Source organism: Chenopodium album, chromosome 27 (genome assembly GCF_948465745.1).
Source record: "Chenopodium album chromosome 27, dcCheAlbu1.1, whole genome shotgun sequence".
Lineage (NCBI taxonomy): Eukaryota > Viridiplantae > Streptophyta > Magnoliopsida > Caryophyllales > Amaranthaceae > Chenopodium > Chenopodium album.
In genome coordinates, this window is record NC_137860.1 from 23,142,544 (window position 1) to 23,156,350 (window position 13,807).

Here is a 13,807-nt window from a genome sequence, read left to right on the forward strand (position 1 = left end):
CGACAAGCTGCTGTTAACGAGAAGGAGAAACTCAAAGGCACCGTCAAAACTATGGAGAACCAACTGGTTGTCCTAAACACAAAGCTGACCAATCAGGAGTCTATGCAGAGGAGGATTACCAGCCTCGAGCAGGAGCTGAAAGCAGAGAAAGAGGCTAAGGCAAGGTTGGAGGGAGCCTTGAAAAAAGCTGAAGAGGAGAAGCCCGGTATCAGGCGCCGAGCAGTCAACCGGTTCCTGCAGTCCGACAACTATCGGAATTTGCTGGTGGACCGGTATACTGGTGGGTGGGTAGCCGCTCACCGTTGCGTCTGCAAAGCTGAGAATTGGGATGCGGAGAAATGGCAGGCAACTGAGGCTGCTTATGGTGAAGACATGCATCTCTCTCCTACCAGCTACGAAGGGGATTATTTTGACAACCCCCCTCCAATCGAAGTGCTGAAGAACCTGGATCCGCAAGATTTGCCGGAAGAAGAGTTTGCTGATGCTCTCATTGCTAGTCCTGTCAAAGAGGACATTGCTGTCGGCACCTCTGAACCTGCCCCCGAGAAGGAGCCTGGGCCAAAGAAAGATTAATGGGGCGGGCAGTCATCACCGGAATCTTGCGGGTCCTCCTTATCTGTAATTTCTAAGGCTTACTGTTGAGCAGCTTATGTTTGTTTTTGCTTGAAGACAACAATAATTTATTCTGTTTTAAAACTTGTGTTTTGGCCGATCTGACCCTTGTCTTTTTTGGGTGATGGCTGTCGATTTCATATGTATGTTATAACAATTTTTATTTCCTGTTTGAGTTAAACACGTATCTGCAATGTTTTAAACACGTATCTACAATGTTTGAACTTAGCGACCTGCATGCTTTGACTGCGCTGCCGTTCGATGGCTTCTCTGTTGAGCTTAATTTCTGAATAATTTTACCGTTGATTTTATTTTACTGTCTGCATGTTCCTTTACTGTCTTCATTCTAATGCCGTCAATAACACTATGCTTGTCTGCGATTTCTACAACTGCTATTTATAAGTAGATTGTAATTTGTATTATAATTGCATATTCGTTCTTTTATTTGTACGAAAAATTTCATAGCTTGCCCTGCCGTCTTTTCGACTCTTAGGCTTAGGCATATGCCCCCGAATTCCGCAATTAATTTCCTTAGAAATTGATTTTGGAATTCCTTATCAATCTGTTATTGCCGGTATTTTCTTGTATCTGCAGCCTTTATCAGGCCAAGTATTTGACAGTAGATCAGACCATCAATTTCAACTTGCCTTGAGGCGCAATAGTTATCCAACCTTCCTCCTTACTTGAATGAAAGAGACAGCTAGCTAGGCTGTTTATCAGATCATATCGAAAGTAGGGGATGGCTCCATATGTTATAGTACTTTCTTTTATTATTTGACGGCCGTGGCCATAAATCATCAAAACAAATTACAGGCCTGGAGGTTGCTTACAAAAATATTAAATCATGACTACATGCCATGCCGATACCAAACATAAGAAGCAAATGCACAATCTAAACGTAATATTTTTTGAGGACATTTGTATTCCAAACATTCTTTAACGGTACTCCCTCTAGAGTCATTAGCCGATATGATCCTTGCCGAACCGTTTCATACACCTGGTAGGGGCCTTCCCAATTTGCTGTGAGTTTGCCCTCTGCATTCCCTCTACCCGTCGTTGCCGTTCGACGAAGGACCAAATCCCCATCTTCCAGAGGCCGGTAATTAACTCTCTTGTTATACGCTTGACTCATACGATTCTTATATGCCGCTGACTTGATGGCAGCCGTAAGCCGAGTTTCAGGTAAGAAGTCTAATTGTTGTCGTAGGAGCAAGTCGTTTTGATCCTCACAAAAATGCTGAACACGAAACGTAGGGAGTCCTACTTCAGCCGGAACGACAGCTTCGGAGCCGAAAGCAAGGTTGAATGGCGATTCTCCGGTGGTTTCCCTTGTTGTCGTTCTATTCGCCCATAATATTTCCGGGATCAGATCTGCCCACAAGCCCTTTACATCTTCTACCTTCTTTTTCAGTGCCGTTAATATTTGCTTGTTTGCGGCTTCCGCTTGACCATTTGACTGAGGATGGCAGACAGCCACATATGCAAATTTTACCTTGTATATGCTAAGGAAGTTCTTAACCGGATTGCAATCAAATTGGGAGCCGTGATCAAATACCATGGCGACCGGTAGCCCAAATCGGGTGAATATACTCTTCCATATGAACTTCTTAACTTCACTGGCTGTTATCTTTGCTATCGGTTCTGCTTCTATCCACTTAGTGAAGTAGTCAATCCCTACTATTAGGAATTTTCTGCTCCTTGTTGCTGACGTGAAAGGTCCGATAATGTCCATTCCCCATTGTGCAAACGGTATTGGATTTAGAATTGGTGTCAGATCGTTTGGCGGCTGATTTATTGCCGGCCCAAATTTTTGACATTTGTCGCACCTTTTCGCGTATGCTAAGGTATCGGCATTCATTGTTGGCCAATAGTATCCTCTTTTCATTGCTTCCAAGGACATTGACCGGCCTCCAGCATGATTTCCGCAATCTCCTTCATGGATTTCTTCTACCAGCCTAGCTGACTCATAGGCCGATATACATCTTCACAACGGTAACGAGAACCCCCTTTTATACAGCATTCCTTTGAACATGACAAACCAGACACTATCCTTCCTTATTTTCTGGGCTTCGATTTTGTTCGCCGGTAAGACGTTATGCACCTTGTAGGCCAGTACGCCATCATACCATTCTTTGCCGTTAACCACGCAATTCACTTCTTTTGGAGTGTTGTCGGGGTCAATGCTTTTACGTTCCAGAAGCTCCACCATCACAGTACGTTCTAGATCATTGAAGCTTGAACTTGCCAGTTTTGCCAAGGCGTCTGCCTGTGTGTTTTGCGCTCTCGACACCAATTGTATTTCGAATGATTCCAAGTTAGCCGTTATCGCTTTCAACTTTGCCAAGTAAGCCATCATTGTTTGTTCCTTGGCCTCATAAGTGCCTTCAAATTGACTTGCCACCAATTGTGAGTCTGTCGTGAGTTCTATCCGCCTTGCCTCAGCCGCAACACATAATTGCACCCCCGCAAGTGCTGCCTCGTATTCGGCTTCATTATTAGAGGCCTTAAACTTGAATTTGATGGCGTATTCGAATATGTCACCTTGCGGTGATATCATGACAATACCGGCTCCGGAGCCTGTTGATGCTGAGGAGCCGTCAACGGAAACCTTCCACACTCCGTTGATTTCTTCTTCTTCTATGTAAGATGCTTCCACAATGAAATCAGACAGAGCCTGAGCCGTTATCGACACTCGTGGCTTGTAAATTATAGCATATTCCGACAACTCTACCGCCCATTTGAGCAATCTTCCTGACGTCTCCATCTTCTGTAGGGACTTCTCTAACGGCTGGTTTGTTAATACTTCAATGGTATGCGCATCAAAATATGGCCTAAGTTTTCTTGCTGCTATTACCACTGCATATGCAATCTTCTCTATCAGAGGGTATCTTCTCTCGGCCGCGTTCAAGACGTGGCTCACAAAATAAATTGGCAGTTGCGCCTTCTTTCGTTCTACTATCAGCACCGCTGCAACCGTCTTCAGAGATGCCGAGATGTACAACTGCAGGCTCTCTCCCTGTTCCGGCCGTGCTATGGTCGGGAGAGACCTTATATGGCTTTTGACCACCTCTAATGCCTTTGCTTGCTCTTCTCCCCAGATGAATGTTTTGTTTTGCCGAAGGACTACAAAGAACGGTAAGGCCTTATCAGCTGATTTGCTAATAAACCTTGTCAGCGCCGCCATGCGGCCAGTAAGCTTTTGTATATCTTTTATCGACTTGGGTTGTGGTAGGCTAAGTATACCTTCTATTTTGTCGGGATTTGCATCTATCCCCCTCTCACTAACCATAAACCCCAAGAACTTCCCTGAACGAACCCCAAAGACGCATTTTTCCGGATTGAGCTTCATTCGGTACTGACGCAAAGTTTCAAATGTCTCCCTTAAATCTGCAACATGATCAGTGGCTAACCGGCTTTTTACGATGGAGTCATCAACATATACTTCCACATTTCTTCCTTTCTGATTCGCGAAGACTTTGTCTACCAATTTTTGATATGTTGCCCCGGCGTTTCGTAACCCAAATGGCATTGCCTTGTAACAAAATACTCCGGCATCAGTGATAAATGCCGCTTTCGTTCTGTCTGGTGCATATAGGGTGACCTGATGGTATCCCGAGAAAGCATCCATGAAACTGAGCAGAGCATGGCCGGAAATGGAATCTACCAGCCTATCTATTCGGGGCAGTGGATAGCAATCCTTTGGGCAGGCTTTATTCAGGTCAGTAAAGTCCACGCACATCCTCCATTTTCCTGACGGCTTCCTCACCATGACCACATTTGCTAACCATTCGGGGTGTGTGCAAGGCTCAATAAACCCTGCCGCTAGCAACTTGTTTACCTCTGCTTGTATTGCTTCTATCTTTTCTGTCGAGAAGTTTCGTTTTTTCTGCCTAACCGGTCTGGCCTTTCTATCCACATTCAGCTTGTGCACTATGACGTCTGGGTGAATCCCTGGCATTTCATCTGCCGAGAAAGCAAATGCGTCGGCATTCTCCCGTAAAAGTTCTACCAGGTGACAACGGGTATCAACATCCATGTCTGACCCCACTCGCACAGTTCTTCCCGATACCCCAGGTTGCAATTCAATTTCTACTGTCTCCCCTCCCGGTGAAGGGCGGGGAACTGCTGCCGGGCGCGTATCGAAATTCTCCATTGCTAAGTCGTGTGTAGATACAGCTCGCCCCCTTTTCTGCGTTTCCTGATTAACTTGGGGCTGTCGGTTAGGCTGCTTTAGAGCTGTTACATAGCACTCTCTGGCCATTGTCTGACCTCCCCTAACGCGTTATGTCTTCCCCAAATTTGAAACGTATACCATTGTCAAATGATATGTCGAAACTACCCCTTGCACATCATGGATCAGGGGTCTACCGACAATGGCGTTGTACGCCGATGGCACATCAATTACTAAAAACTCCGTCATAACATCCCTGGCCGCCATGCCCTCGCCAATTCTAACTTGCAATGCTATACTTCCTTCCGGCCTAACTGTAGAACCGTTGAAACCGATAACCGGATACGATACCGGGGTAAGGTACTTCCGGCCTGTTCTCATTGCATCAAATGCTTCTGCGAACAGGATGTTAGCGGAGCTCCCTCCATCGACCAACACGCGCTTGATGTTGGCTCCATTGACCGTCAGAATTAAAACCAATGGATCATCGTGAGGAAAAACCAAGCCCTTGGCGTCTGCCACTGAAAAGGACACTGACGGCATGGACGCGGGCCTTGGGCGTTCGTCTATACCTAGTGCATTTACTGTGTGTCGGTGCTCAGACAAACTCTTTTTCGCCCCGCTAACTGATCCCCCATGTACCGGACCACCGGTAATAACCTCTATGGTGATTTTGTGACTGGGCGCGCCGTTCCCCTGACGGTATTCCCCGTTGTGGTTTCGCCGGTAGGTGTCATCTTGCATGGACGAGTCACCCTGTCTTCGATATTCATTTTGTCTGGGTTGCGGGGCTGGCTGCCGGCTTGACCCTGCTTGTGCTCGGTACTGAGACAGGTGGCCCTTTCGAATAAGGTCTTCTATATTCTCCTTCAACTGAGTGCATTCCTCCGTATAATGGCCAATATCCCTATGGAACATGCAATACTTTTTTGTGTCCCGACCTTTGGTTATCATTGGTGCCGGTCGTGTCCATTCTTCTCGGTGTTGATTTATTGAATATATTGCGGCCCTGGGTGTGTTCAATTGCGTGTAACTGCTGTACCGGCCAAGACCTCTGGGTGGCCTAGCGGCTCTTGGTGGGCCTGATTGCTGTTGTGATCTGTTCGTTCCGCCAATGTAAGTGTGAGGCGCAACGCCATCGTTCTGCCTTCGAGAGGGTTCTGATGCCGCTATCTGGCTACTGGTTTTCAATAACTCCTCGCTTTTTATGTATTCATAGGCCTTGCCAAAGGCCACGCCTAAATTTGGAAACGACTTTCTCGCCATATATTTTTTGAAATCACTATCCCCTAGACCATTCATTAAGGCCATTACAGCTATTTCTTGCTGTAATTTCGGTATCGTATTAGCCTCACTGTTGAATCTCCTTATGAAATCCCTAAGGGACTCGTCCCTTCTTTGTCTGACCGACATAAGCTCTCCAGAAGTTCTTTGCCTTGCGCTATTGCTAATATATTGACCGGTAAACAATTCGACCAAGGTATCGAAGCAATCAATCGATCCATTCTCCAAATTGGAAAACCAATCCGAGGCTGGGCCCGTGAGCGTTGTCGGAAACACCTTGCACCACACCGCATCGGTGTCGGTATAAAGTAACATATGGCTTTCAAACGCCGCTACATATCGCCTGGGATCTCCTTTCCCATCAAAGGTACATGCCGGCATTTTTATCCTTTCCATTTGTTGATCCAGTACCTCCTGGGTGAAGGGTGATACTCTCGGCCTGACTATAGTCCTGGTTCCACGCCTTAGCGGCCCGCTATTGACCTCCTGCTGTCGGGACCCTGAATCCTCTATCCGCGTCCCATGAGTTGGTTGGTGCTCACTTGGAACAATTATTCCTCGATTTTGGGGCTGTGGCGGCGGTTGCTCGTCCGCCTGGTTGAACTGGCTTGCCAGATTCGCAATCACAGGAATGGCCGGTGTATTAACTCGCCCCCTGCTGGCTGCAGCTTCAGCCTCCTTCCTTTTTCGGGACATCGCCTTCATTACCCTTGCCGTTACTTCTAACTCCTCTGGGGTAAATTCCTCCATGGGGTCCGACATTCGTGTGGGGCTTTGTTCTGGTGTTACCGGTGTGTTCACAGTATTCCTGTGGAGAAGATGAGTTTCATCCTCCACTTCAATCTCGGGTATTGCATTGACGGTCTTGTTTGCATTGACATTCAAAGTGCTGCTATCATACTGACGGTTTTCGGTTTCTGCTATCGGTGTTATGCGTTCCTGGTTTTCTTCCATGACTGGCGAAGGTTATTTGGACGATAGAAGTTATTACTACCCCCTCCTTCTAGCGCCAACTGTTCCGGGTAGCTCCGGCACAGATAATCTTCGTGGGTTGGTAAAGGTTTACCGTCCAATTACGCACCTGCACAGTCAACACAGATAAGCTAACCCGGGGGTTATCCGGGAATAACCTCTCCGATGCTAAAGTCAGCAATCCGATAAGAAGAAAGAATGAAGAGAGAGAAAGTGTTTTTGATGTGTAGAGAGAGAGAGAAAAAAAGATTGTACCTTAGGGTGAACATTTGCTTGGGTATATATAGAGAAATAACCAAGCTGGTGCCACCTATAACGATAGGTGGCAAACCGACCTCATAGGCAGCAGGTGCCTACGTGGTCTCAAGCAGCTCTCCACGTGGCCGTTTAGAAAGGCCGTTATGGACATTTGAGCTTTCTTATTAATCAATTGTTTCTGTGTTATTATTGCATATTACCGGCTAATTAGGTATTACTACCGGTATTATCCCGTACACCCATAATATATTAATACTCCTTCAATGTTACAGTAAGAAAAAATAAAGTTGGAGATGATGAACAAACCGCCGAGAAGATGACAAAATTTACTAACGCCGGCAAATTTTCGGTTCAATCACCATGATCGATTCATTTTTTATTTTTATTTAAATTATTCTTTCATCCACCACGTTTTTGGGTTTTTCAGATTAGTAATCAACTTTTCTGTACATGTCCTCAAATTTGTGAACAAGTACTCATGTAAAAAGGGTGATGGGTTCAAATTTCTCTCTCCTCTCCTTTCTTTAATTTGTTTCAAACTTAGGGATTACTAAGTTGAATTCTTTTTGTTTAGAGCTTGTAATATAAGATCTAGATCTTTTTCTTGAAGTACATACTAAGTAGTTTTTATGGATTTGGTGTTAATCTTTGATATTTTTTTCATCAATTTATTGGTAGTTACGGAGTAGTGATACTAATGAGGACAATTTTACACTAGTGTTGCAAGCGGCGGCGGTAATGGGGTGCGGTGTTGAATTTGGGTGGTGGCCGATAATGAGGTATTCGACAGTGAATAGTGATTGCTAATCAGTATGTCACAATAAACCACATGGGATTGGACATAGGCTAAATTATATACTCATTGTTAACCAAATTTGCAGAATGAATATCACGAAAATCACCTTGTAACATTTTTCAGCAAAAATTGTATCAGCATTTTGTGATATATAAATAAGACTAGTTACAACTTACAAATCAATATGGTTCTGTTACTAGAAAAAATGCAATACTAAAATGTCCAATTTCTAGTGTTAAGTACATTGTTACCAAATATTGATTTAAAATTAAATTGAAAAGTGTTGAATATAAAAGATGAAAAGAACGTGATATATTATATTCCCACTCGCTAAATTGACTAATTATAATCCTACTTGAATTGGCACCATATAATCTATATCATGTGTGGATCCCACGCGGCGCTTTAAATTTTTAGATAATTACAATCCTAGCGGCATTCTATCATCTCGTGAAGAATTGAAGAAACTATATATATTTTTTTGAAACCCGAAGAAACTATCCTTTATATATTTAAAATAATTCTAATCCTACACGACGCTCTATAATCTCGGGAAAATACTCTCTTTTTATATCACATCATTCACCACATAATTATTTCGAGTGTATTAAACTCTCTTGTGTTTAACAATTTTGTATTTTGCGACATCCCTAACTCATCCAAAGTTTGATAATTTTTTAGTAACAATCACTCTTTTTTTTTTTTTTTTTTTTTTTTTTAGTATTGAGTTGTTATTAAAAGCAATAAATAAATAACCCCAATTATATCGTTTATTTATATTAATAATTATACATAATAACTATTTTTTTATATACATTAATAGCTTATAGCTGTGTAAATGTTTTGTTAGAGTGAATATCCTCTATATATATATAAACTAGTGCGTATTGCGGGCGATGCCCCGGGTTGCTAGTTTGTGTATTTCTTCTTTTAATTTAACAATTATGTTAGTTTGTGTAGTTAGTGTGTGTAGTGGTTCTGGCGTTGCCTTGATGTCATCTTTTTATTTATTTATTATTTTTTATACATCATATGTATTTATATTTAAATCTTGTGGAATAATAAATGAATTATACTACCTTTAATTTACTTAATAAATGAAAGGAATATTATAATATTATGTGAAACTTAAAACATTAATAATTGTTGGTTGAGATGGTAAAAGTATTACCAATATATATTAGAGGTTATGGGTTCAAATCTTAGATGGTTACTATCTTTCAAAAAAAAAAAAAAAAAATATAAATGGTTACTAATAAATGTATGTCTATATAAATGGTTACTAATAAATGAACTAAGAAGAAAAACCAAATTGAGAAAGGTTCTTTTTTTTTTTCCCGGGATCTAAGTCATCTAACGGATACAAATACACTAATATAGGCTGCTACTTTTATACATTGCAAAACAAGTATAGGTGTCAAACTGTATTATTCGAATTACATTACAAAATAATAACACTAATTACTTACTTAAACAACTATTCACTAATTGACCAGTGACAAGTGAATCACAAATTGATGAACAACTATTATCACAGTACAAACGAAATGGATTTTTTATTTCCCCGTCTAAAAAACGAAATGAATTTTTTTTATTTTGAGTTAAAACAGATAATAATGTCACACAATTCGGTATTAAATGATGTAATTGTTATTATACAATTATTGAACAATTTCAATGTTTATATATTTTTAAAGTGGAAAGTAATGTTTATTAAGAGTATTGCCGATGGTTGCCCAAGCCAATTGTGGTCATCGAATATTTTATACATAACTCTCTCTTCCACTTTATTCATGCCCAATTCTCATACCCTGTTATGCCCATATACGTTCATTGGTTGCCCTGGTTATAAATATTAAAACATTAAAAATAATGTTAAAAATAAAATTGTAGGCCAATTATTATAAGACAAGTGGCACACCTACCCTCATCTTTGTCCACCATTTGCTAGAGGGTCATGGCCATGACCTGGTCATGACATTTCTCTCTCCAAAAATGCTATTTTTTGCTTTTTATAATATTATTTAATCTTCTCTCTCTTCATGCCCATTACAAAAAGGGCAATGGATGACTATGCTCTAACAGTATAATAATTACATATTGAATATAAAATAATTTGTCAAACTATTTAACAGTACAATATTTGGGAGTAAGCGATGCCCCAATCATAAGTTTACAAGTGTGATCTTAATTGATAATTTTGCTCATGTATTACAACGTAACTTTCTCTGAATGATTATTTCGATTGCTAATAACTTATTATTGCTAAATTATCCATTTTTTTATAACTAATTTCATGAATCATTTTTGCTATTCAAAAATAAAAATTCACGAGTCGTGATCTTTATTACTAGAAAATAAATTTATATATTTTAAATTTCACTCTAACATATATACGGTTACTAATTAATGTACTTGTTTTGGGTGTTTTGTTCCTCGGGAGAGTTACAGCTCGAAGATTGATCCGACGCTGCCTGGTGGGATCTTCTCGGATTCCGAGATCAGGTGTCCTCTGTGGGAGAATGTGGGGCGGTTGTAATAAATGATTGAACGTGCCCCCAAATTGGGGAAAATCTCCCTATTTATAGTGTAATTGAAAAACGTGCCCTTAGTTAGGTCACTCTGACCTAACTTTGGTGGGTTGCGCCGCATTGCGGCTTCTTTGGGATTTGGGCTCTTAAAGGCCGCCTTTTTTCCCATTTCCTTGGAGTGCCACGAAACAACATGTCATCGAAATCATGTAACAACATGTCAATGTTTTTTTTTTTTTTTTTTTTTTTTGATGAGAACATGTCAGTTTTTTTTTTTTTTTTTTTTTTTTTTTTTTTTTTTTTTTTTATGAGAACAACATGTCAATGTTATTTTGCATATCTATCAATTAATCAAAGGTAGCTTTCATCACATAACATCTTGAGTTACTAAAAAAAAATTTCAAACATTATATTAGTATGAACTGTTGTGTCATTTTCAAATATGAGCTTACCAAACACAACTGCTTGTGTTACTAAAATATTATCAATTCAAACAACAGTGTTGGAAATTATTGGGGTTTTTCCGTCATTGTCCACGACCTTATTATTGTTGTCAGCCTTCAAATGTCATATTTATTTATTTATCAATTGGTTAATTTAGTGCGTTTAACAATCACTGTAATTTCAACACAAAATCCAAAAATCATTTGAAATCGAGAGGAAGAACAAGAAAACTCATTTTAGTAGTTCAATAGAAAATAAAAAACCCTAGCCTCTTTTTCTTCTCTTCTCTCTCTAAAACCCTAGTCTCCATTGTTGAATTTTGGAGGGGCATTCATCGATTTTTATCGGTGGAAGCCCCAATTGTTTGTTTTTGTGTGCTTTTTCTATTGTTTTAGGTTTATAATAATTCTTCCTCTTCTAGGAGGAATATTTAACCCTCTAAAGACAGGGGATTTTTTTTTCTTCTTTAGGAGGATTTGGCTCCCTGAAAGACCGGGTTTTTCTTCTCTCTTTTGAGGGAGGATTTTTTATTTATTTATTTTTTTTTATTTTATGGATTTGCATAGAGTTGTTTCATGGGTAAAATTTTGTGCGGGATTGAAAAAGAGGTTAATGTTTCAATTACAATCTAGCGAATCAGACGAAAATATTCTGCACGGCTACAACAGATCGATAGACCCCCTCGTCGATGAAGGTTGTAAATCACAGCGCTATGAAAGAGGGTATGAATAATGTACGATTTGCAACAACGATTGTAGCTTTGCTTACGGAATGTTTTTATTTGATTCAATTATTATGTATTTATTAGATCTAAATCTCTTTGTAGATGTCGTATGACTTTATTTATGAATCAATTTTATTTAAAAAAAAAAAGCAGTTCAATAGAAAAAGGGTATGATATATTCTGCAAATAGACCCATTCCCTTAATTGGAGACGATTAATGGAGGAAAAATAGATCATTGTAATTGAATTGGGAATACACAAATTTTTTAAAAAATCGGGTGTACAATAATTATTGTACATCCATTATAAAGATCTCTCAAAGTGATCAAAAGTTACCCTTAAAATGAATAAAAGAACCCTTAAAATAAATAAAAGTTACTCAAATATGTATAAAAGTAACCTAATTCAAATAAAAATAATATACACTATATTGGTAACGAATCACATTTTAAATGATAAAATTCAATTAATAGTGATTGAAAGTAATTTTATTATCCTTATAAAACTTTTCTTGTTCTATTTATATAAAATATTTAAATTCCCTCCGTTTTTAAATACGTGCTCCATTTCTATTTTTTTTTTATAGTATTCATTTGTCCTACTTTGACTAATGTTTGTGATTTATACATAAGAAAAAATATAGTCTTGTGGGTACTTGTTGGAATCGTCTCAATGAATAGATTATTAATTTTTAATTATTAGAATTTATACTTATTGATAATTAAAGATATAATTGATCAAATATTAGTATCGACATACGTGCCCAAGAGAAATAGAGCAAGTATTTAAAGACGGAGGGAGTATTATGTTCAAAGTTACCCAAAAAGGGTAAAAAGTTACCCTTATACTGCTCGATTTACACTAATATTAGTGTAAACCGGATGTATACAAAAGTTTTTGAAGCAAATAATTACACTAGATTCCACAATTTCGTTCTCTTTCTCTTAGCTATTTCTTTTTCTTTCTTTTTTTTGGCTGCTCTGAATCTTTGAACTTACATAACAAATGAGATACACTAAACAAATGAGATATACTAAACATTAGCATAATAATTAATGGCAGATGACTAGGCCATTAAACTTTGTGATTTTATCCAGTCATGAGCATAAATCTAATCTTAGGAATGACCTTTATTTGATTATGCACAGGAGTGACTGGACACATACGGATACGACGACATACTTTAAATTCTTCAAACACAACTACACGTACATAAGGAAGTTAATTGCCAAGAAGAAAACAGAACAAGAGAGATTAGAAAGCAAGCAAATTAAAGGTAGAACAAGAGAGATTTGAACAGTTTTTCTAAAAAAAATAAAATAAAAATATACTACCTCCGTCCCCTTTTGATATTCTCTTATGGGCATTTTTCACGGGAATTAATAAACACAAAAATAAATATTCAAAGTACATTGAAAAAGTAAATTGACATTGAATATGTTAAAAAGTAGAGAGAGAAAGTAATAAAAGTACATGGGAAAACAAAATTTACATGGAAAAGTTAAATTTGCACATATATTGTTGCAAATTGGAGGAAATTTTGGTAAAAAAATTAATATTAATAATTGTTGGAAAAAGCAAATGGGGTGAACATTTTGGGACTAAAATTTTTCCATAAGGGACTAACAAAATGGGACGGAGGGAGTATTAAATTACTAGCTTGGAAATGACAAAATATTTGAATTTTAAACAATAGATTAAATCATAAATTTCAATTCAAATTTGAATGAAAATTTTAATGGAGTTTGGGGCCCATATTAACTACTAATAAAATGCTGTCATGCAATAATGTATGTGGCTCCCACATATATTGAATGTATGTGTAGCTTTTTCGGTAATTTATGTCCTCAGTAGTCCACCTTTGAGTTAGTTCCATGATATTCTTGATTTTTTCCCCCTATTTTCTTCCTCCTATAGAAGGAATCCTAGCTTTTGTGCTTTGGTGGGTCTCCGAGATTGTTCGAAGGGCAGGAGGCATAAATGCCAAACAAACCTACTTATTACTACGTACTTGT